General features: G+C 36.8%; 1 protein-coding gene across 2 annotated transcripts in view; it reads right to left on the bottom strand.

The window, feature by feature from the left end:
* Positions 1 to 13,212, bottom strand: part of FBXO38 (F-box protein 38) — an 80,590-nt gene extending 67,378 nt beyond the window's left edge. Inside the window, exon 1 of one of the 2 annotated variants that reach the window (XM_054684691.2) lies at positions 13,097 to 13,212. The gene's annotated coding sequence lies outside the window, so the exon portion shown is untranslated. The remainder of the gene's footprint in view (positions 1 to 13,096) is intronic. The other variant, XM_054684692.2, reaches the window with a different exon arrangement.
* Positions 13,213 to 24,889: the final 11,677 nt, after the last annotated feature.

Here is a 24,889-nt window from a genome sequence, read left to right as displayed (position 1 = left end):
GCCGATGGAGAACTTTGCAAAATTAGAGATACAGAGCAAGTAGTTACCATAAGGACATAGAGGTCCTGGGATCCTCTGCAATCGGGAGGACACCAGACTTCCTGTGATTTGTGGAATGGAAGGTCAAGTCATGTCATTTGGATATGAAAGTGTGGGCATCAGAAGGCTAAGATCTCTAGGTGACATTTTCATGCTTTCTACCAAGATAAAAAGTTTCTGATCCTGGCAGTATCAAAACTTATTATAGCAAAAACAGGCAAAACAGTTTACTGCAATAAGGACAGCAATATAGCAAGGGATTGAGCTTGGGCCAGGCCTGAGAACAATCTTAGAATCAAAGATAGCATATAGAAAGTATAGTGTTGAAGCATCTGTTGTTTGCTTGACCTGCATTTATTTCTCCTCTGGCAATAGTTCTTCAATATTCCTTTGGGGAACAATTCTTTATCATCTTCTAGTTCATACAGTAAGGCCAACTTACCTCTGGCTCCTGTAGGACCTTATAATTTGGTCCATTTCAATGAGAATTAAGCATGCTTGTAGCTATGACTGGTTCAAGAATAAGCCTTTTATTCCAACTAGTGTAATAAGACTCAAACCTTTTGTTAGAAGACTTCTTGGAAAAGGAAAGCTCTCTTCCACTGACGACATCGTAACTCTAAGCTGCCAGGGTCTACCACTGCGGATAGAGGTGGTGTGGGGTGGGGAAAGCCTGCCTATGAATAAAAACCACACTGGAGAAAGAATGGATGGATCCAAGAGCTGGAGAAAGAAATTTCCAGCAGAAGTTTTGGAGACCCTGAATCCAGCTGTTACTAAATTCAGATTCACCTGGAGTTGTCAGGCAGAAGAGCCATAAAATCTGCTGTTCCCCTCTTCCCCCTATCCCCTGCTTTTTTTTTTTTCTTGTGAAATCTGGGGAGCCTGATCATTACTGGAGGTGGTTGGTAGTAGGCAGAGGATGTTACTCTTCCAAAGTTCAATGTACTGCATGTGGTTTGCCCACTAGAGGGTGTAGCTCACTTTGCATTAGGAGCAAGGAATGTTCAGAGAGGTAATGCTGGGAGGCATTTACTGTCAGAGATCTGTTGAAATGTTGCAAGGTCTCAGCCACAGGGCTCACATCCCTGAAAGGGGCCCTGTCTCAGAAGGACTTGGAGAGTGGTCACATGACCAAGGCCTGACTACAGGCATAGCAAATAGAGCAGGATGAAGGACTTCATCTTAACCATGAAGCTATTTTTGTCTTAAAAAGAAAAAGTCATAAGAAAGAATGAGATCTTGACATTTGTAACAACATGGATGGAACTCAAGGTCATTATGTTAGGTGGAATACACCAGGCACAGAAAGACAAATTATGCACATTCTCACTCATTTGTGGTAGCTAACATTGAAAACAATTGAACTCATGGAGATAGAGAGTAGAATAATGTTTACCAGAGGTTGGGAAGAGTATTGGGGGCAGGGAAGGGGGGATGGTTAATGGGTACAAAAATATAATTAGATAGCATGAGTAAGCTCTAGTATTGATAGCACAGCAGAGTGACTACAGTCAACAATAATTTATTGTACATCTAAAAATAACTACATAATTGGGTTGTTTGTAACACAAAGAAAGGATAAGTGCTTGAGGTGATGGATATCCCATTTACCCTGATGTTATTATTATGCATTGTATGCCTGTATCAAAATGTCTAATGTACCTCATAAATATATATACTCACTCACTATGTACCCACAAAAAATAGCACATTTTTTAAAAGGTTATGTGCAGGAATAGCAAATAGGTTTTATATTCCATATCAAATCTGATGACAAGGCATGCCTGGATTACTATGTTGATAAACATTTTGAGGCCACATAGAGCTCAGTGGCATGTACTATTTGATTACTGATATCTAATGTGGGCGTGGGGAGAAGCAGGATGGTTGGATGTGACAGACATGTGACATCTATGGTGAGATGTTTCTCAATAGGAGCACTATCAGGATCCTGGATGGTTTAATTTTTCCCTATGCAGGACAGTCATTGTGACAAGTAAAAATTAAGTCCCCACATACTTTAAATACCCTTTATGGGAATAGTACTGCTCTATTAGAAAATTATTAGGTTAAGCCAAGAGTGACTTGATTGATTTAGATTTGCCTGAGGATTGAACTAGAGCTTCTTAAATGCTTCAAGACTAAAAAATGAGGATTTTTTTTTTTTGTAGATCCCGAGACCAGACTGAGCTTGCTATCTGTAGGGAATAGGGACTGAGAATGGGGAGGGGAATGAAGAATTTCTGTTGAAGGGGAGAAGATACTTATGGTGACAGGAGCCAAGTAGAACCTGACAGTAGGTGATAAATGTATCATCCCTGGTTAAGAAAAGCGTAGGAGGAACCTCAGCTGTGGGAAAAAGGGGTATCCTGTTAAACATCAGAGTCATTTGGAGTGCCCTTATCCTACCATTTTCATTATTGTTGGGTGTTTCTTTTGCCAGGATGTTGTCTTTATGTAACAGTTCTCAGGGAGCTGCCCTCTACTCTGTACCTTTGAATCCACTGAATAAGATCAGCCACTGTAAGTTATTTTTGGAAGAAAACATATGACTCAATGAATAAATACATACATGAGTAAAATATTTCCTACCCCTTAATTTAAGAGTTCATGACCATCTATTTTCATTTTCTTCATGCCCCTGTGAATTCCTGTGGAGAAGGGAGGAAAGGAGCAACAAGAATGGTATTAATGCTGCCTTCAAGTTTTGCCTTTGTCATACTCTTCCAGCCAAAGACCACCAGGAACACACCTATAGTTGTACAAACAGGGCTTGTGATTAACTGCAGCCTGTGAGAACACACACCCCTGGGAGCCATAAGGCATGCCAATAGAAGGGTATTAGAAAGGTCTTATTGTAGGATTTGAGATTGTTAGGTTAATTTGGTGGAAGGCTTGAGGAAAAGAGGCTTTGCTTTGGTTTGAATGCCCTCAGAAAGTGGGAGTAATTATTTAGGAGGAGGGAAGAGTAGCTTAAGGCTAAAGTTGTAATTGGTGAAGAAGCAGCAGTCACATTAGTCTAGATAAGTCGATATTTGGTATTTTGTGACTTTGATAATGTTCATGTTTTGCCTGTGTTTAGACATGATTATTAAGTGGTATTATCTTAGTCTTGATTTCTTCATAGTCGTCACAGAGTAGCTTTGTCAGATGTGAACATTCTATGAAATTGTTTATCTCAAATGGAGAACATGAAGGCCCAGATGTAAGTAGAAGGCCAACGTGTTACAATGCTAAGGCAAGCTTCTGCATGCCATGGGTTGTTTTACTCCTTCTCACATTTTATCATATTGTTTAATAATCTTTTGTTTTATTGCTCCCTCACTGGACTGTAAAGTGCATGAGTGCACAAACCTGTTTTGATGACCACTGAAGACTGAGTCTAGACAAGTCTGCCAATCTCATAAGTACTTAAAGAGTATTTAGTGAGTAAGTGACTGAATTGTCCAGTTAGCTGATTAGACTGTGAATTGCCCAGTGTCAGGGGTTACTTCCTATTCAGCTCTGTATTTCTAGAACCAAACAGTTCTGATGTATGTAATTAAATATATCTCGAGTCAAAGAGGAACTCTCCATAAGATAAGATTTATTGCTTTTCTTTAAAAAATAAGGTAATATAATGAATTCTACTTTATGAATGAGAGGTGATGCTTATTTCAAATGGTTTCATTCATGAAAAACAAAGAAAAATCACTTCATATTCAAGATGCAGGGGACTTTCTGCATTTTCCATGGTATTGAATGTTGAGAGTGAGATTCAAAGCTCTAAGAGAAATTGATATAAATATTTACAAACTATTAAAATGAAATATCTTTCTTGACCAGCCTAGTTGCATATTATAATCTCTATATTATATAATAATTTTTTGAAAGGAGAGAGAATGAGCCCAACAGGTTGAGGTTGCAGTGAGCCAAGATCACACCACTGAACTCCAGCCTGGGTAACAGAGTGAGACCCGATATATAGATAGATAGATAGATAGATAGATAGATAGATAGATAGATAGATAGATGATAGATTAGATAGATAGATAGATGGAGAGAGAACTTGATTTGTAAACTCCTGGCTTACAAATAGCCCATAGCTACAAAGATTTCAAAGATTTTCCTCTCCCCTCATTATGCACTTTCACCCTGGAGATGCTTCTGATTTGTAATCATGGCAAAATATTATTAGAGCTTTTAACGAATGTGTAAACCTGTATGTTAAAAAGTAGAGCATGAGGAAATCAATAAATTGATAAGGTACCTTGGGAAAATCTTTTCACTTCTCTGAATCAGAATTACCTTGTTGGTAAAATGACCATAATGATGGATACCTACTGAGATAGGCTCTTTTGAGGATCACTTTGGAAATAGGCTGTTTTGAGGATCACTTTGGATATGCTCTATGAACTTCAAGAATGTTTATTATTGAGACAAAGACCATAATACAGGAAGCATACGCATTACTGGGGCAAAGACCATAATGGTTAAGAACAGGATAAACTCAGGAGTGTAGAAAACATAAATGAAAAATATCTGTCTTCTTCAGCAGAAAAGTAATAACAATACCAAGCAAAATACTAAATTTTATACTAAGTTATAGTCAATGAAATTTTGTGTGCGTATTTCATGCAAAAGTGGCCTATTTTTTTTTTTTTTAAACAAGGTCTCACTCTGTCACCCAGGCTGGAGTGCAATGGCGCAATCTCAGCCCACTGCAACCTCCACCTCCCAGGTTCAAGCAATTCTCCTGCCTCAGCCTCCCGAGCAGCTGGGATTACAGGCACCTGCCACCATGCCTGGCTTTTTTTTATATATATATTTTTCGTAGAGACGGGGTTCCACCATGTTGACCAGGCTGGTCTCAAACCCCTGGCCTCAAGTGATCCTCTCAAAAAGTGGTCCATTTTTTAAAAATTTAACAATAGCCACATAGGAGCTACTGTGAAGTGATAAGGAATATTATTCATCTTCCATAAATACTTCCTATTTGACATTGGGCAAGGCAGTCAACTTTGGAGTACTTCATTTTTATATGTAAAAGGAAATATCTCTCCCCTGCCTTCCATGTACTATTGTTATAGGTCTTATAGGGGTCCTGTTTGGGAAAGTACTTTCTAACGGTAGCAAGCTTATAACCATATATTATTTGTAGTAGTAGCTTGAGAATAATAGTATCTTATTTTTTATTTTGTTTTCTCAGTACCTAGAAGAGTGTCTGGAACTTTCTAGGTGTTTATTAAACATTCTCGGGATAAATATAAGAACCTGTTTTGAAAAATCCTAAAATTCTGTCCAAATAAAAGATTCTAGTCATAAGATAAGATAATGGGAATTTAAACTTGTAGGCTCTGGGAGTCAAATTCCTAGATTTGTTTCTTGGTTTTTCTCCCTATAAGCAATTATATCTTGGGTCCCTAAATCTCTCTAAGTGTCAGTTTCATCATCTATAAAATGAAAGGTAATGCCAATTTCAGCTTTGTAGGATTGTTTTGAATACTGAATGAGATAATTTCTATGTGGTACCAAGGACAGTGCTTGGTATGTAATAAGCACTAAATTGAAATCAGGCCTATTTCAAAAGTTTCAAAAGGTTTTCAAAAGTTTCCTCATTATTTATTCTCTTAAATATTTTATGTTTCTGAGTATATACAATAAATACATTTTTTAAAGTTTAATCATACTATATGCATCATTTGATATATTTTGTAAACTTAATGTTAGGTCATGATTATTTTTTGAAAAGTTAATAGGTGATGTCTAGTGAGGTTTTTTTTTTTTTTTAAATCATATAGCGCTAAAAAAGGATGAGCCCATAAGCAAAAAGCCAGAGAGATTTGGTGCACTAAAGTGGATCAACCTTTGACTTCCCCAAGATGCAGAAACACAGTACCAGTTAGAACCCGAGCTGGGGTTTGAAGGATGGAGGGAGGCACATGTACAGTTAGTGTAAAGATACGCTTGTCCCCCTCACTTTGTTATGAACATGACCTGGCCACTCATTTGGAATGCCTTGATAATCTTAGAAGAAAGCAACTTCAGGCTAACAGAGATAAGTAGAAAAGTTGAGGAACCAGATCAGTCTTATGCATAAACTCCCTCTGAAATAGTGGGCATGGGAAGCAAAATGGATTTCACAACTGACCTGGAATAAGAAGAAGCTGAGCAGTAGGGTGGAGGTGTAGTAAACATCAGAGAATCATGGACAAGGATATTTAAGTGGCAGCACAACAATGGGAAAAGAAGATCTTATGTAAGAAAACTGTACTTCCCTCAAGTTCCACTATTGTTTCTGGAGATGCTAAGAACTATTTGGAAAATGGAAAGTTTGGAAAATATTGGCTTTCATGCAAATAAAGTTAGTGGGCATTAGAGCATTGATATTTGTAGCATTACCATAGACAGTGACACAATTCCATTTACTAACTCTTTTCCAGAAAGTATTAATTATAGATGTGCTATAATTATATATTATATTATTAGAAACTAATTATATGTTATTAGATCTTTTTTGTATTTTACCCTTAGAACTACTGTGCAGAACATATCTATGCATTATTCTTTGACAGTACCTTTAGTACTTCCTGAGGATAGTACCCAGAATAGCCAAACAGTCTGAAAATAAGCAAAGTTTAAGAACCCATACTTCTTGACTTCAAAGCTTACTATGAAAATCTACAATAATCAAGAGAGTGTGGTATTGGCACAAAGATAGACATATAGACCAATAGAATAAAATTGAAAGTCCAGAAATAAATCCTTATATTTGTGGTCAATTGATTTTCAATGAAGGTTATAAAACAATTAAATGAGGAAAGATAAGTATTTTCAACAAACAGTGCTGGGATAACTGTGTATTTACATACAAAACAATACAGTTGAATTCCCTGCCTCACACCATATACAAATCTAACTCAACATGAGTCAAAGATCTGAATGTAACGGTTAAAACTTAAAACGTTTGGAAGAAAACAGAGGAGATATTTGTGACCTTGGATTAAGCAATGTTTTCTTAGATATGATGCCAAAAACACAAGCAGCAATAGATAAATTGTACTTTATAAAATTAAAATCTCCTGCACTTCAAAGGACACTGTTAATAAAGTGAAAAGAAAACCCACATAATGAGAGAAAATATCTGTAAATCAACATCCATTAAGGAACTACTATCCACAATATATAAAAAACTCTTGCAACTTAACAATAAAAAGGTAAATAATCTGAGTAAAAAGTGAGCAAAGGATTTGAATAGACATTTCTTCAATGAAGCCTATGAAAAGATATATAACATCATTAAATCTTTTGGGAAATGAAAATCATAACCATGGTTTTCATGATTATGATACCACTTCACACCTATTAGGATGGTTATCATTAAAAAGATGAGCAACAACAAGTGTTGGTAAAGATATGGAAAAATTAGAACTCTCATATACTTTTACTGGGATTGTAAAATGCTGCAGCTGATTTGAAAAACAGTTTGGTAGTTCCTCAGTTAAAGTTATCATATACCCCAGAAATTTAACTCCTAGGTTTATACCCAAGGTAAATGAATGTTCATAGCAACATTATTCATGCTAGCCACAAGTGGAAACAACCCAATATCCATTAATGGATGAATGGATAAATGAAAAGTGATATATCTAAACAGTGAAATATTATTCAGCCATAAAAAGGCACAAATAACTGATGCATCCTACAACATGGATGAATTTTGAAAATCTATACCAAGTGAAAGAAGACAAAAAAGGCCACATGTTATATGATTCCATTTATATGAATTGTCCATAATAGACAAATCTATAAAGACAAAAAGTAGACTAATGGTTTCCAGGTACTGGGGTGGGGGAGATGACAGAGGGGTAGAGGTTTCTTTTTAATGAAAATTTTTCTGAAATTAAACAGCATCGATGGTTGTACAACTCTCTGTATATATTAAGGACCACTGAATTGTATAGTTTAAGAGAGTACATTTATTATTTATCCTATTAAAATTTAAATCCTAAGAATACATTTTTAGCACTGAGAGTTATTTTTTATTTCCCTGAATCCTTGGGATTGCAGAGAAGGGTAAGACAGTAGATTTGGAGAAAGGATGAAATGTGGTTAGCTAATAAAACATTTGGGAGAAGAAGTAGCAATCATCTATGCAGTTTCTCTCCCCTCTATGGAATCCCTTTGTATGCCGTAGAATTATGACCACAACATGAAGGCCTATCAGATGAGGTTTTGAGATCATTTGGAAGATACTGCTGTACTGGCTAAGGCTGACTATGGTATAGGTTATCTGGTCTGAGTGAGTTGGGAAATGTGGAAGGAGCACTAGGGGCTGAGTACAAAGGCGTGTTTATGATAGAGTGACCAACCATTCTGGTTTGTCTGTGACTTTCTTATTTTAATATGCAAAGTCTCATGTCTAGGAAAACCCTTAGTCCATGGAAAACTGAAATGGTTGGTCCCCTAGTTAGTAGCAACAAAGGTCACTCATCTGTTATTTACTAAGGGCTTGCTATGTGACAGGGATTATGCTAAGCCCTCTTGATCCATTATCTTTTTCAATCCTCATAGCCAACCTCTAAGATAATGACTGAGATTATGTTTTCTGCCCTAAGTCACATAAGTTTAAGCAGAAGAGCTGAGGTCCCAATCTAGTTCTATAGGATCAGAGTCTTCATTCTTAAACCCACATTCCATTCAGAGAGTTTGAGCCAAAATAAGTAGTGAATTTTATTTAAAAAATTACCTATAAAGGGTGATTTAGGTTTACAAATGTGTTTTATATCCACTATCACATTCATTCTGCCCAAGAACCCTTTGAATTATTCATTCATTCAAAATGTACTTGTTGAGGTCTTACTTGGTGCAGATACTGTGTTAAGTGCTAGGAATTAATCAGAAACCTGCCTTCTGACTTCATGGAGCTTACATTGGGTGATAAACCAAAAATAAACAGAAAATTAAAATATATGGTCATTATGACAAGTATTACAAAGGAAATAGAAATAAATTAACATAAAAAATATCAGAGGTGAATATATTTTAGATAGAATGGTCAGGGAATCCATCCATGGGAAGATATATTTAGACTGAAATCCAAATGATGAAGAAGAATTAGCCCTGTGAAGTGGATGGGAAAACATTCTTGTAGGAGAATACAGATTGCCCAAAGTTTCTGAAGCAGGAAAGAGCTTTCCAGGTTTGAAAATATCGAAAAGAAGAGTCAATGTGGATGGAGCATATGTAGCAAGTGAAGCAGTAAATATCATTCCAGATATTCCAGATTTATAGATGACAACGTGAGGTTTGGAAGCATTATGAGACTTCCCAATATCACTCAAACACAGGAGCAGGATTCAACCCAAGGGCTTTTGACCTCAAGTGCTGAAACCTATTATTTTAGTCTTATCTTGAAAAAAGTAATGTTTCCTACAGCTGTGATTTACATTTTAGGAAAAGAACCTTTTTTTTTTTCGTGGAATCCCATGTTGAAATTAATGTTTAAAACAGAGAAAGGGAGGCTTCTCTTCTAAAGTTGGAGATGGAATTCGAAGTCCCGTTTATTTACTGCCTGTCCCCCTATTCCCTCAGGTTCAGCGAGTGGAACTGAGATTTCAGTGACTTTTTTTTTCTTTTTAGTTTACAGAATCACATTTTGAGGAATTCACAAACATTTTCCAAAACAGTAAATAGTTGATTGCAGTCAGTTACATGTTAAATTCTCAAAAGAGGGTTCTATTTTTGGTTTCATGTTTTCATTTACATATTAGGAAGCAGTACACTCAGGAATTGGGATTAATAATGTTATTAGAAGCACATAATGGGCTGACTTTCATGGAGCATATGTGTTTCTGTTGTGTAAACTTCTTTTGATAATGACTGCACTGACGGACCTAAAACAAAACTCACAGGTCAAACTTTGTATCCTGCAATGATCTGTTAATGGCTTCTAATATAAGTGTTCTGGTGTTTTACTTTATGTAGAGAGGAGATAATGATAAAATATCTTTTAAACCTCAAGCATCAAAACTATATTAAGTTCAGCAACCAGAGCCTTTGGGGTTGCTGGGGTTTCTATCTTGTGGGGTAACTGAGGCTGTACAGCCCAGATCCTTGGTTGTGTAACGCATATCTGCAATTTGTTAGAATAAAAAGAAACCATTCTGACAAATGAGAAAAATGACTATAACTACTGTCTGGGAATTACTATAAGCACTGTCCAGGTTCCTCTGGAATCATTTTGGTTCATCAAATTCCCCCTTTTAACTGTGGTGCCTGGAAAAGGATGCGTTTTGTGGTCCCACTCTAGCTTTGAGTGTACTTTAGTCCTCTGGGGATTAGGATTCTGGAATAATAAGCTACCAGGTTTATGTTTTCCTAAATCTTCCCATTTTATTTTGCTTTTCTCAGTATCACCAGAGTTAGAGGACCTTGAATATTAGAATTATTTTTCTGTGGATGGGAGGAGGCTTGGAAAGTTTGTAATTATTATATAACGAGATTAGGAATGAGCTGCCACAGTCTCCTACTCTAGTGATTCAGATTACAGCGTGTCCATTTATCCAGTATATCAGGCTATAAGACTTCACTGCCTCTCATCACAGCAGTGTTTCCCAAACTTCAGTAACTTGGTTTATGATTCCTTCCAAATTCGTGTGTCATTTTTCTTTACAAATATTTTGCTTTAAATTGGCTCACTTATTAAATTTGCCTACCAATCTTAGATTTGTCCTAAATGTGAATGTCCATGATATCTTGGGTTTGAAGTTGTAAACATATTCTAACAGATGAAAGAACAGCTGCAGTTATTGAAATGAAAGAGATTCATTGGCCTATTAACTAAAATTATTATTAATACTATCGGAAGGTACTCAAATCATTCTTTGGAGAAACAGTGTATGTCTCTTATCTCCTGTTTTAGTGATTTAGCCTACATGATATAGACTTGGAAAGACTTTACCAAAGACTAGATGCTTTACTGGGCTTTTAAGAGATGCAAATGACTTTGAAAATTGAATATGTATATAGAAAGAAGGATATTTAATTAGAGGGAATTATATGCACCAAGACACAAAACTGGAATGGCATGAACTCCAAAATAGTTTAACTATTAAGGAAGTTATCCTTTTAGGTAGAAAGAGGCTGGGTTAAGTTAGGGGGTATTGTAAAACATTCAAAAAATGTATCCTGAGAATACTGAGAGTCATTGTTTTAAATAAGGAGAAGTCTCAATCAGATTTGGATTTTAGAAAGTCCATTCTCAAGGTTATAGAGATTAGAGCAGGAGTTAGCAAACTTTTCCTGTTAAGAGCCAGGTAGTAAATGTTTTATAATTTTTAGGTCATTTGGCCTCTGTTGCAACAACCCAGCTCTGTACCAGCTTGAAAATGGCCATAGATAACATATAAACAAAGTGTGCCTGTGTTCCAAGAAAACTCTATTTTCAAAAACAGGTGGCCATAGTTTGCCAACTCCTGAATCAGACTAAATGCAAGGAAACCGCTAGATGGTATCTAGATGCACTAGATGCATATCACAATACTATGGGCAAGTAACAAGGAGGATTTAACCTAGGCAAAAGTATTGAAGTTAGAAAGAGGAAAGAAAATACATTAAAAAACAAAAATTAGGAGCTTGAATTGCCAGTGGTATCTAAGGGAATGCAGAAGCAGTAAGAGTCAGAGATGCGTCCTGATTTTCTCAGGACCTATTTTGACAGAGGTATTTAAATTGAGCCATATGAAATTGCCATTATGTAGACTGAAAACAGTCAGATATTCGCAGTTTTGTATGTTCAACCTAATAGAAATTCTATAAGGCTAAGATTTAAAAAATTATTCTTAGGCAGAAAGTGGAAAACTTATCTTAAAAGGATTGTTACCAAAAATATCTGAAATAAAAATGTTTAGAATAAAATATTAAACAATGCAGTGCTGAAATGTGTATAGCTAACTAGCCCTATTAAGTAATCACAGATAAATTAATAACCATGAAAGTCATGAAAAAATAAGTGGCTTCTTCACACACAAAAAAATCTGACCATGTCTTCTGTTACCCAAACACTGTTTCCTCCTTCTTCTTAATGTCCTACTGGGACATCTAATGTCTTACCTGGGAATTCAATCTTATCCTGTTCCTAGGTTTAATGTTGACCTTAGGCAGGGGGTATTTAAACCCAAGCATTATCCTCTGGGGCTCAGCAGTATCATCCATTGCTGAGCTGTTCAAACATCATGTAGTCTCATTTTAGAGAAAGGTTTCATTCTTCATAGTCATCTTGGTTATTTACAGACAGAAATCTTAGATACCTGCTTTTGTTTTCAGATTATTGCATCTTGAATGTACCCCTTCTCTAAATTCAACTGGCATACAAGGAAGCCTCTTTTGCTGGGGACCTCTGTGTCAAAATCTGTTTACCCAAACTATTAACACTGTACTTAACCTTCATATTTTATGTTTTACTTGAGAGCCCTGACTTCTTTCAGCTACTGCAGATGAGCTTTCTCCTTGCTTCCTCATTCTACCTGCACCATTCAGCTAGCAGATCGAGTCTTACATGGGCTTACCTTATTGGTGCCATTTTGTTGGAGTTAATTAGAAAAAGTCGAGTGCTGTCTTGGAATTTGATAACATCTGGTGGTGTCCTAATAGTAAGCCATGTAAAAAACTGACATGCTTTGCATAGAATGCATTTCTGTGTACAGGCTAACAACAAAATACCAGTGTGTGTGAGAGTATGATGGGAAATAATTAGGAAAAAGAGGGAGCAGAACCAAAATTGATTATGAATTTAGAAGGCCAAATTATTAGTCAGATATTGAGTACAACTTTCATAGATCATTCCTTAAGATATCTCAATTCTGAAGCTATCTTTGGCAGAATTCTTGGAATATTAAAAATGGATTAAACCACTGATAGTTACTCTATTTAAGATAGAGAATTTTTCATCTCTGAGAAAAGTCTCGAAGTTTCAAAAATTACAACATCTAGAAATCAGTTATTGTTAGCTTGTTACTTCCCCTGGAATATCAAATGTTTATTCTTTCCCCAAGTTTCTTTAACAAATCCTTACATGAAAAATAGCCAGTAGCCAAGATAACCACGACGAATGTTTCCATCTTTTCCATAAGGAACAAAGTGATTCTTCCACCTGAGTGTTTTCAGTCCAGAGTTTTCTAGCAAATTCCTAAAGGCTGAGTTCTCTTGCTGAATCTAAGACTACGGTTCTATTGTGAGAACCTCAGACCCCATTATGAAGTCACTTGGCAAATGATCTATTTACATGTGGCACTTAGGACAAAGTCACCAGTTGTCTTAGTCTGCTCTGTGTTGCTATAACTGAATACCTGAGGTTGGGTTTATAAATTTTTAAAGAAAGAGGTTTATTTAGCTGACAGTTCTACAGGTTGGCAAGTTCAAGAGGCATGTGCTGGCATCTACTTGACTTCTGGGGAGAGCCTCAGTCTGTGTTCACTCATGGTGGAAAATGGAAGGAGAGTGAACTTGTGCAAAGAGATTACATGTTGAGGGAGACAGCAAGTGAGAGAAGTTGCGGAAGTCAGACTTTTTAATAACTAGCTTGAGGGAACTAATCCATTCCCAGGAGATCTAGAATTCATCCATTCCTGAGAGAGGGCATTCATCTATTAATAAGGTATCCACTCTAATGATCCAAACATCTCCCATTAGGCCATACCTCCCGATACCACCACAAAGGAGGTCAAATTTGAATGTGAATTTTGGTGGAGACAAGTCACATCAATACCATAGCATCAGGCCATCAAAGACCAAGAAGGCTTCCAGGGGAAAATATTTCATCCTTAACAGGCTGTAGCGCTGTGGTATGACAGCGTGATTTAACATTGTTTTGTTTGATGGTTTGATTATTATTCAGTTCTATGGAAGTACATTCTGCTTTTTCTTGCAAGAAACAAATGTGAAAAGGATTAACTTAGTATGAGTAATTCTGGGGAAGGTTTTCAAAATTTACATGTTTCCCTTCTAATTCTGCTCCAGCAATCTCAAGATTCTTATTTGGTAGATTCTGAGTATGACTCAGACTGCATATATATATATAGTCCTCCCTCAGTATTTGTAGGGAATTGGTTCTAGTACCCTGTAAATAACCAAAATCTGTGAATGCTCAAGTCCTTTATATAAAGTGGCATAGTATTTGCATATAACCTTCACATATCCTCCTGTATATTTTAAATCATCTCTACAAGCTAGGTTTGAACTTCATGGGTCCACTTATATGCAGGGTTTTTTTCCCAGCAATACAGTCAGCTCTCCATTTCTACAGATTCCACATCTGCAATCAAACTTCAACTGAAAGTGGAGTATACAAGTCCTACTTGATATATGCAGGTTCCACAGGACCGACTGCAAAACTTGAGTTTGAGTGGATTTTGGTATATACAGGGATCCTTGATTCCCGAAGAGTAATGAGGGATGACTGTACTTATACATAATACAGTGTAAATGTTGTGTAAATATTTGTCATGTTGTATTTTTTATTTGTACTATTTTTTATTGTTGTATTGTTGTTTTTGTGGTCTTTTAAAAGAATATTTGATGTACAGTTAGTTGAACCCTGGGATCCGGAGGGCTGCTTGTGAGTGTGTGTGTGTGTGTGTGTACATATACTATATATATACACACACACACACACACGTGTACATACATATATATTTGAATTGAGTAAGGAGATTCTGATTCACCTCTAATAAAGGAATGATAGATTAGAGGACCACAGTTTTACACTAAAGGGCTAATTTTCTAGATCTTTTTCTCCCTTATTCCCTAAAGGCATTTGTTCTGTCAGAGCAAACTCTTTTTCCCTTATTATTGTACTCATTCCTACCTCCCTAGATGTAGCACCTACTATCTTATATTTAACATAAAACATATTAAATAAATAAAAAGAGTATCCATGGAAACTTAAGGCCATTATGTATGATTTTTGGTATAATACCTGGCCTAACAAGGAAAGGACCTGGAGATCTTGTAAAATCAGTGATTCTATACTGAAGATTGCGTTGTGATCAGATGCAGTGGGGCTTAGTTCATAGTGTTACCAAATCAAAGACATGAGAAAATGTAGTCTAACTCTTAAGGAAGTAAGTCTTAAAAAAATGAATGGTTTTCAGATTTCCTAGGGATACCAGGTTCCTCTCAGTGCTGGTGTAACTGCACCAGACCAATTTGGCTCAATTTATATGTAACAAAGTTGTAAGCTGTTTTTCAGTTGCTATGAATCCCCGGGTTGAAGTGACCATGCCCATATGAACCAAGGGTGCAACCACAAGCAGAACCTAAGTGCTTGGACTGAGGAGTGGGAATTGAATTAAAAAGTGAACACTGCATGGTAGGATCCAGGACCCATCAGATCATTGCCTACTGGCATCACCTCATTGCAAGACATAATCAGATCACACCTCATTACCCTATGCTAATAAAACTCAAGCCAGCCCCCAGCTTGGTGAGACAGAGTTGATCATTTTCCTCCTGTCCTCTTGCCAGTCAAGTTGCAATAAACCTTTCTTGCTGCAAAATCCTAGCACTTTAGTATTTGGCTTCCTGTTGCACATCGGCAAACGGACCCAGTTTGGTTCATTAATAGGAGAGTTTGAATAACAAAAATGGAGTATCTTAGAACCGAAAATTCCTCTATAGAACAATGGAGTAGAAAGAAAGATTGAACCAAAAGGCCTGGGCTCTCATTCTGTGTCTCTCAGTACTTGATAGGATGTTAAATTCTGCCTCATTTCAGGGCATGTTTTCTTACCTGTGAAATAAATAGCTACCCAAAGGATCCTAAGGGTTTTTTGAACGCCACAAAGATACTCCTCGAGAAGAGCAACTCCAAGACACATAATTGTCAGATTCACCAAAGTTGAAATGAAGGAAAAAATGTTAAGGGCAGCCAGAGAGAAAGGTCAGGTTACCCACAAAGGGAAGCCCATCAGACTAACAATGGATCTCTCCGCAGAAACTCTACAAGCCAGAAGAGGGTGGGGGCCAATATTCAAAATTCTTAAAGAAAAGAATTTTCAACCCAGAATTTCATATCCAGCCAAACTAAGCTTCATAAGTGAAGGAGAAATAAAATCCTTTACAGACAAGCAAATGCTGAGAGATTTTGTCACCACCAGGCCTGCCCTAAAAGGGCTCCTGAAGGAAGCACTAAACATGGAAAGGAACAACCAGTACCAGCCACTGCAAAAACATGCCAAAATGTAAAGACCATCAAGGCTAAGAAGAAAAATGCATCAACTAACGAGCAAAATAACCAGCTAACATCACAATGACAGGACCAAATACACACATAACAATATTAACTTTAAATGTAAATGGGCTAAATACTCCAATTAAAAGACACAGACTAGCAAATTGGATAAAGAGTCAAGACCCATCAGTGTGCTGTATTCAGGAAACCCATCTCACGAGCAGAGAAACACATAGGCTCAAAATAAAGGGATGGAGGAAGATCTACCAAGCAAATGGAAAACAAAAAAAGGCAGGGGTTGCAATCCTAGTCTCGGATAAAACAGACTTTAAACCAACAAAGATCAAAAGAGACAAAGAAGGCCATTACATAATGGTAAAGGGATCAATTCAACAAGAAGAACTAACTATCCTAAATATATATGCACCCAATACAGGAGCACCCAGATTCATAAAGCAAGTCCTTAGTGACCTACAAAGAGACTTAGACTCCCACACAATAATAATGGGAGACTTTAACACCCCACTGTCAACATTAGACAGATCAACAAGTCAGAAAGTTAACAAGGATACCCAGGAATTGAACTCAGCTCTGCAGCAAGCAGACCTAATAGACGTCTACAGAACTCTCCACCCCAAATCAACAGAATATACATTTTTTTCAGCACCACACCACACCTATTCCCAAATTGACCACATACTTGGAAGTAAAGCACTCCTCAGCAAATGTAAAATAACAGAAATTATAGCAAACTGTCTCTGAGACCACAGTGCAGTCAAACTAGAATGCAGGACTAAGAAACTCACTCAAAACCGCTAAACTACATAGAAACTGAACAACCTGCTCCTGAATGACTACTGGGTATATAACGAAATGAAGGCAGAAATAAAGATGTTCTTTGAAACCAATGAGAACAAAGACACAACATACCAGAATTTCTGGGACACATTCAAAGCAGTGTGTAGAGGGAAATTTATAGCACTAAATGCCCACAAGAGACAGCAGGAAAGATCCAAAATCGGCACCCAAACGTCACAATTAAAAGAACTAGAAAAGCAAGAGCAAACACATTCAAAAGCTAGCAGAAGGCAAGAAATAACTAAAATCAGAGCAGAACTGAAGGAAATAGAGACACAAAAAACCCTTCAAAAAATTAATGAATCCAGGAGCTGGTTTTCTGAAAAGATCAACAAAATTGATAGACCGCTAGCAAGACTAATAAAGAAGAAAAGAGAGAAGAATCAAATACACGCAATAAAAAATGATAAAGGGGATATCACCACCGATCCCACAGAAATACAAACTACCATCAGAGAATACTACAAACACCTCTACACAAATAAACTAGAAAATCTAGAAGAAATGGATAAATTCCTCGACACACATACCCTCACAAGACTAAACCAGGAAGAAGTTGAATCTCTGAATAGACCAATAACAGGATCTGAAATAATCAATAGCTTACCAACCAAAAAAAGTCCGGGACCAGATGGATTCACAGCCAAATTCTACCAGGGGTACAAGGAGGAGCTGGTACCATTCCTTCTGAAACTATTCCAATCAATAGAAAAAGAGGGAATCCTCCCTAACTCATTTTATGAGGCCAGCATCATCCAGATACCAAAGCCGGGCAGAGACACAACCAAAAAAGAGAATTTTAGACCAATATCCTTGATGAACATTGACGCAAAAATCCTCAATAAAATACTGGCAAACCGAATCCAGCAGCACATCAAAAAGTTTATCCACCATGATCAAGTGGGCTTCATCCCTGGGATGCAAGGCTGGTTCAACATACACAAATCAATAAATGTAATCCAGCATATAAACAGAACCAAAGACAAAAACCACATGATTATCTCAATAGATGCAGAAAAGGCCTTTGACAAAATTCAACAACCCTTCATGCTAAAAACTCTCAATAAATCAGGTATTGATGGGACATACCTCAAAATAATAAGAGCTGTCTATGACAAACCCACAGCCAATATCATACTGAATGGGCAAAAACTGGAAGCATTCCCTTTGAAAACTGGCACAAGACAGGAATGCCTTCTCTCACCACTCCTATTCAACATAGTGTTGGAAGTTCTAGCCAGGGCAATTAGGCAGGAGAAGGAAATAATTGGCATTCCATTAGGAAAAGAGGAAGTCAAATTGTCCCTGTTTGCAGATGACATGATTGTATATCTAGAAAACCCCATCGTCTCAGCCCAAAATCTCCTTAAGCTGATAAGCAACTTCAGCAAAGTCTCAGGATACAAAATCAATGTACAAAAATCACAAGCATTCTTATACACCAATAACAGACAAACAGAGAGCCAAATCATGAGTGAACTCCCATTCACAATTGCTTCAAAGAGAATAAAATACCTAGGAATCCAACTTACAAGGGATGTGAAGGACCTCTTCAAGGAGAACTACAAACCACTGCTCAATGAAATAAAAGAGGATACAAAGCAATGGAAGAACATTCCATGCTCATGGGTAGGAAGAATCAATATCATGAAAATGGCCATACTGCCCAAGGTAATTTATAGATTCAACGCCATCCCCATCAAGTTACCAATGACTTTCTTCTCAGAATGGGAAAAAACTACTTTAAAGTTCATATGGAACCAAAAAAGAGCTCGCATTGCCAAGTCAACCCTAAGCCAAAAGAACAAAGCTGGAGGCATCATGCTACCTGACTTCAAACTATACTACAAGGCCACAGTAACCAAAACAGCATGGTACTGGTACCAAAACAGAGATACAGATCAATGGAACAGAACAGAGCCCTCAGAAATAATGCCGCGTATCTACAACCAACTGATCTTTGACAAATCTGACAAAAACAAGCAATGGGGAAAGGATTCCCTATTTAATAAATGGGGCTGGGAAAACTGGCTGGCCATATGTAGAAAGCTGAAACTGGATCCCTTCCTTATACCTTATACAAAAATTAATTCAAGATGGATTAAAGACTTACATGTTAGAACTAAAACCATAAAAACCCTAGAAGAAAACCTAGGCAATACCATTCAGGACATAGGCATGGGCAAGGACTTCATATCTAAAACACCGAAGGCAATGGCAACAAAAGCCAAAATTGACAAATGGGAATTAATTAAACTAAAGAGCTTCTGCACAGCAAAAGAAACTACCATCAGAGTGAACAGGCAAGCTACAAAATGGGAGAAAATTTTTGCAACCTACTCATCTGAAAAAGGGCTAATATCCAGAATCTACAATGAACTCAAACAAATTTACAAGAAAAAACAAATAACCCCATCAAAAAGTGGGCAAAGGATATGAACTGACACTTCTCAAAAGAAGACATTTATGCAGCCAAAAAACACATGAAAAAATGCTCATCATCACTGGCCATCAGAGAAATGCAAATCAAAACCACAATGAGATACCATCTCACACCTGTTAGAATGGCGATCATTAAAAGGTCAGGAAACAACAGGTGCTGGAGAGGATGTGGAGAAATAGGAACACTTTTACACTGTTGGTGGGACTGTAAACTAGTTCAACCCATTGTGGAAGTCAGTGTGGCGATTCCTCAGGGATCTAGAACTAGAAATACCATTTGACCCAGCCATCCCATTACTGGGTATATACCCAAAGGATTATAAATCATGCTGCTATAAAGACACATGCACACGTATGTTTATTGCGGCACTATTCACAATAGCAAAGACTTGGAACCAACCCAAATGTCCAACAACGATAGACTGGATTAAGAAAATGTGGCACGTATACACCATGGAATACTGTGCAGCCATAAAAAATGAAGAGTTCAAGTCCTTTGTAGGGACATGGATGAAACTGGAAACAATCATTCTCAGCAAACTATCGCAAGGACAAAAAACCAAACACCACATGTTCTCACTCATAGGTGGGAATTGAACAATGAGAACACATGGACACAGGAAGGGGAACATCACACTCCGGGGACTGTTGTGGGGTGGGGAGAGGGGGGAGGGATAGCATTAGGAGATATACGTAATGCTAAATGACGAGTTAATGGGTGCAGCACACCAACATGGCACATGTATACATATGTAACAAACCTGCGCATTGTGCACATGTACCCTAAATCTTAAAGTATAATAATAATAATAATAATAAAAGAATAACTACTAAACCAAAAAAAAAAAAATTCTAAGGCGTAATGTCTAGACCAGTTAGGAAAGTACTCCCCAGTCAGACCAAATTTGGAGTAGTTCCGATGCTACACCTGGAGTGAAGCTCTAGGGAGATCAAGATGTTGATGGATCTGTATACTAAGTCTCATGAATGGATAAAAGAACTGGGATAATTTACTATGGAGAGGAAAATATTTAGGAAGACATGAGGTGTCTTTCAGCTCCTTAGGGCCTTCAAGTAGAATTAAAAGCTCATTTTTGGTCTCCAGACACAGATTAGGACAAATAGCTAACATTTACATTATTTCTCTTAAAAACTCTGTTAGTAGTTACTATTAATATAAGTATCTCCAATACACAGATGAGAAGATTGAGGCAAAAATGGTTAAATTGTTCTCTCAAGGCCACAGTGATAACAAGTGTTATCGGTGGAATTCAAACCTAGGAAATCTGACTCCAGAGCTTGCCAACTTTACTATATTATTTAGCATTTTGGTTCAACAGAAAGAGTTCATTGAAGATACAGACTATTCTATTTATCATTGCATCTTGGGCTCTTAGCCCAATGCCTGACACATTATATGGGTTAAAAGATTAAGTGAATAAGCAATTTTCTCAAACTCCTGGCCTCAAGCAGTCCTCCCACCTACCCTTTCAAGTAGCTGAGATTATAGGCGCAAGCCACGGTGTCTTGAAGGAATGGTTTTCTGAACACTCAAGATGCCTAACAATTAAAACAAGCTGCCTTATGGAGGCCTTAATACCTCGTCTTCAGGGCTATTGAGACAGAAGCAAAAGGTGAATGATGATCTCTCAAAGATGTGGAATAAGATTTCTTTAGGAGTGAAAAGTTGAAGGAGAAGGTCTTTACATAGTCTTTTTTCAGACGCTGTGATTCTATGATTCAAGATTTCTCAATAGTCATAGAAATGAATTTCCAAAATTCCCTCCAGCTGAAAAGTATACTCACCCATCTGTGAGACGACAGTATCTCTAAACTCTGTGGACAGAAGGTTTGGGAAGGGTAATGACAATGGTGGAAGGGAGATATACACTGAAGACAGAGGCAGAGGCAGAGGCAAAGGCAAAGAGAAAGGGACAGGAGGCAAATGCCACTCTCTTGCGTTGAGGTGACCAAGGTGGTAAGGGGGATTCAAAAGAGGTGACCTGGTAATATCAGCCAAATCCCGATACTCCCATTATATTCAAGCAAGAGATTCCATGTCGATTATTAAATTACCTTTTAGTAATTCAAGGTAGTAAAACACATGCTAGAAATACTGTTGTCTCTCAGTGTCCATGGGGAATTGGTTCCAGGATTCCCCACAGATACCCAAATCACAGATGCCCAAGTCCCTTCTATAAAATGGTGTAATATTTGCATATAATCTACACACATCTTCCCATATACTTTAAAACATCTCTAGATTACTTATAATACCTAATACATTGTAAATGCAATGTAAATATTATACTATATTGTTTAAGGAATAAAAACAAAATAATCTATACATGTTTAGTACAGATATAATCATCTTTTATTTTTCCAAATATTTTTGATATGCAATTGGTTGAGTCCATGGATGTGGAACCCATGGATATAAAGGGCCAACTATATTTGCAGACCTATGAGAAGGCTTCATTTAGAAAAAGAATGCTTAGAACCAGAAAACAGATATGGGGATACATGACCTCAAATCCCTCAGGAATACCCCCTATGCTGCTGATCTGGAGAGCTTCTTCAAATCAACAGCCATCACAAATGTAGATTCACCTTCATATAATAACTAATGAAAATGTCTTTCAATGTGTTATAGGGTCCATAGTAATTAGTTTTATTGAAATACTACCTGTGTTCCTGTATCACCTAATGGTTTTGCAAGCATATTCTAATAACAATGCCAACAATAACAACAACATAAACAACATCATTTACATAATTTGAAATTGTTATATTTTCTAGGTACTTTCCTTCCATATCTGTTAATCTTCATAATAGTTTTGAAAAGTAGGTATCACTAATACCACTTTTACATCTATGCAAGAGGGTCTCCTTTGCCCTAGAGCCCTGTTTTAAAGAGCCTCCCTCCAGGTCTTCTCCATCCATGTCTCTCTCCAAAGTGCTTGGAGCTTGTAGGTCAAGGACATCTGCCCAGCACAAGACTTTAATCCCCTTCTTGTTTATAAATTGGAATCCTAAACTTTTGAATTTGCTTCCTAAGCAAACTTTAACCTGCTTACAGGGCCTATGTAAACTTCTTCAGGTCATCTCCCTCAAGGAAGACTATGTTTCTGATATGCACCTTCTTTACTCCAAAGTATGACCTAAGGGTGAATATTTGCAGTAGTTTGGATGAAGATTGGACTTGCAGGCTTTGGTATGCAGGCCCATGTTCACACTGCTCTTATGAGGCATAACAGAACTGAGTTGGATAGAGATCAGTGGCAGACCAGGAGAGAGACTGATGCTCTGTAGCTAACTTCTCTCATGCTGCTAGATTCCCACAAGAAACACTTAAGGAGTTTGAGAATCTTAAATTTGAGTCTGAGCTTTCATGTTGCAATGAAGACATATTTGCCAAGATATAAGAATAGAATTGTATTTAAACATGTGTTATCTATAAATTTTAAATGGTTTCTAAATACATTGTAGATATAGAATGCAAGAGCTTCCATTTTAATTCTTGCCTGGAGCCCAACACATGTTAGGAATGGGCCTGGATATTACTCTTAACTCTAAAAGTGTGTTAAAAATTCTGAGATAGATACCAAGTAACTTTCTTATGATCATAAAGTGAGACTAAAATTTTTAAAACTGCTTTATTGAAATATGATTGACATAAATATCTGTATATATTTAAAATATAGAACTTAGTGTATTTGAAGATAAATAAGTATATACTTCTGAAATCATCATAACAATTAATGCAATAAATTTATCCAGTATCTCCAAAAGTTTCCTTCTGCCTCCTTTTACTGTGTGCTTTGTTTTCTTTTGTTTTTCCTTTTCTGATAAAAGCACTTAAAATAAAAATCTATCCTCTTAGCAAAATTTTAAATATAAAATACAGTATTGTTAACCACAGGCCCTATGTTGTAGGGTAGATCTTTAAAACTTACTTATTTTGCATAACCGAAACTTTGTACCCTTTGATCAACATCTCCTCATTTCCTTCTTCTTCCATTCCCTGACAACAACCATTATACTCTCTGCTTCTATGAGTTTGGCTATTTTAGTTTATACATGTAAGTGAGATCATGTGATATTTTGTCTTTCTGGGTCTGGCTTATTTTAATTAGCATAATGTCTGCCAGGTCATCCATGTTATTGCAAATGGCAGCATTTCCTTCTTTTTTAAAAGGCTGAATGATATTTCATTATATATGTGGTATGTAGCACATTTTAAAAATTCATTCATTTATTGATGTCTGATAGAACAGAGTAGAGAGCCCAGAAATAAACCCACACATATATAGTCAATTGATCTTTGACAAGGATGACAAGGATACACAATGGGGAAAAGATAATGCCCTTCATAAATGATGTAGGGAAAATTAGATATCAACTTGCAAAGAATAAAATTGGACCCTTATCCCACACCATGTGCACAAGTCAACTTGAAATACATTAAAAAGTTAAATGTTAGACAAAACAATAAAACTCTTAGAAGAAAACATAGGGAAATAGCTTATAGCCATTGGACTAGGCAATAATTGATTGGAAATGGTACTAAAAGCACAGATAACAAAAAGGAAAATAGACAAGTGGAATTACATAAAATTAAATGGCTGCTACATGGCAAAGGAAACAACAAATTTAAAGGTGACCTACACGATAGGAAAAAATATTTGCATACCATATATCTAATAAGGAATAAATTCCAAAATACATAAGAAACTCCTGTAACTCAATAGCAAAAAACCTAATAACCTGTTGAAAGATGGGAAAAATAACCTGAATAGGCATTTTTTTCCAAAGAGGAACAACTGGCCCACAGGTACGTGAAAAGGTACTCAACATAACTAATTATCAGAGAAATGCAAATCAAAACCACAATGAGATATCATCTCACACCTGTTAGGATGGCTACCATCAGTGAAAAAACAAAAAGAAAAAAGTGTTAGGAAGGATGTGGAAAAGTTGGAACCTTTGTATATTGTTAGTGGGAATGGAAATTGGTGCATCTGCTGTAGGAGAGTTCTCAAAAAATTAAAAATAGGACTACTATTTGATCTAGCTATCCCACTTCTGGATATGTATCTAAAGAAACTGAAATCTGGATCTCAGAGGTATATCTACACTCCCATGTTCATTACAGTATTATTTGCAATAGCCAAGATATGAAAACTACCTAGCTTTTATTTTTTATTAGTCCTACCTTACTTCTGGAGACCTCATCTTATTAAGGACCCTAATATTTTTTTTGCCTGTGGAGAAATCAAGTAACAGTTACACTCTCAGTGTTTTTTTTTTTTTTTGGCAACTCACTAACATTTATTT

The sequence above is a fragment of the Pan troglodytes genome, chromosome 4, assembly GCF_028858775.2.
Source record: "Pan troglodytes isolate AG18354 chromosome 4, NHGRI_mPanTro3-v2.0_pri, whole genome shotgun sequence".
Taxonomy (NCBI): Eukaryota; Metazoa; Chordata; class Mammalia; order Primates; family Hominidae; genus Pan; species Pan troglodytes.
The sequence above is the reverse complement of the archived record's forward strand: the minus strand, read 5'-3'. Positions and strand labels throughout refer to the sequence as shown.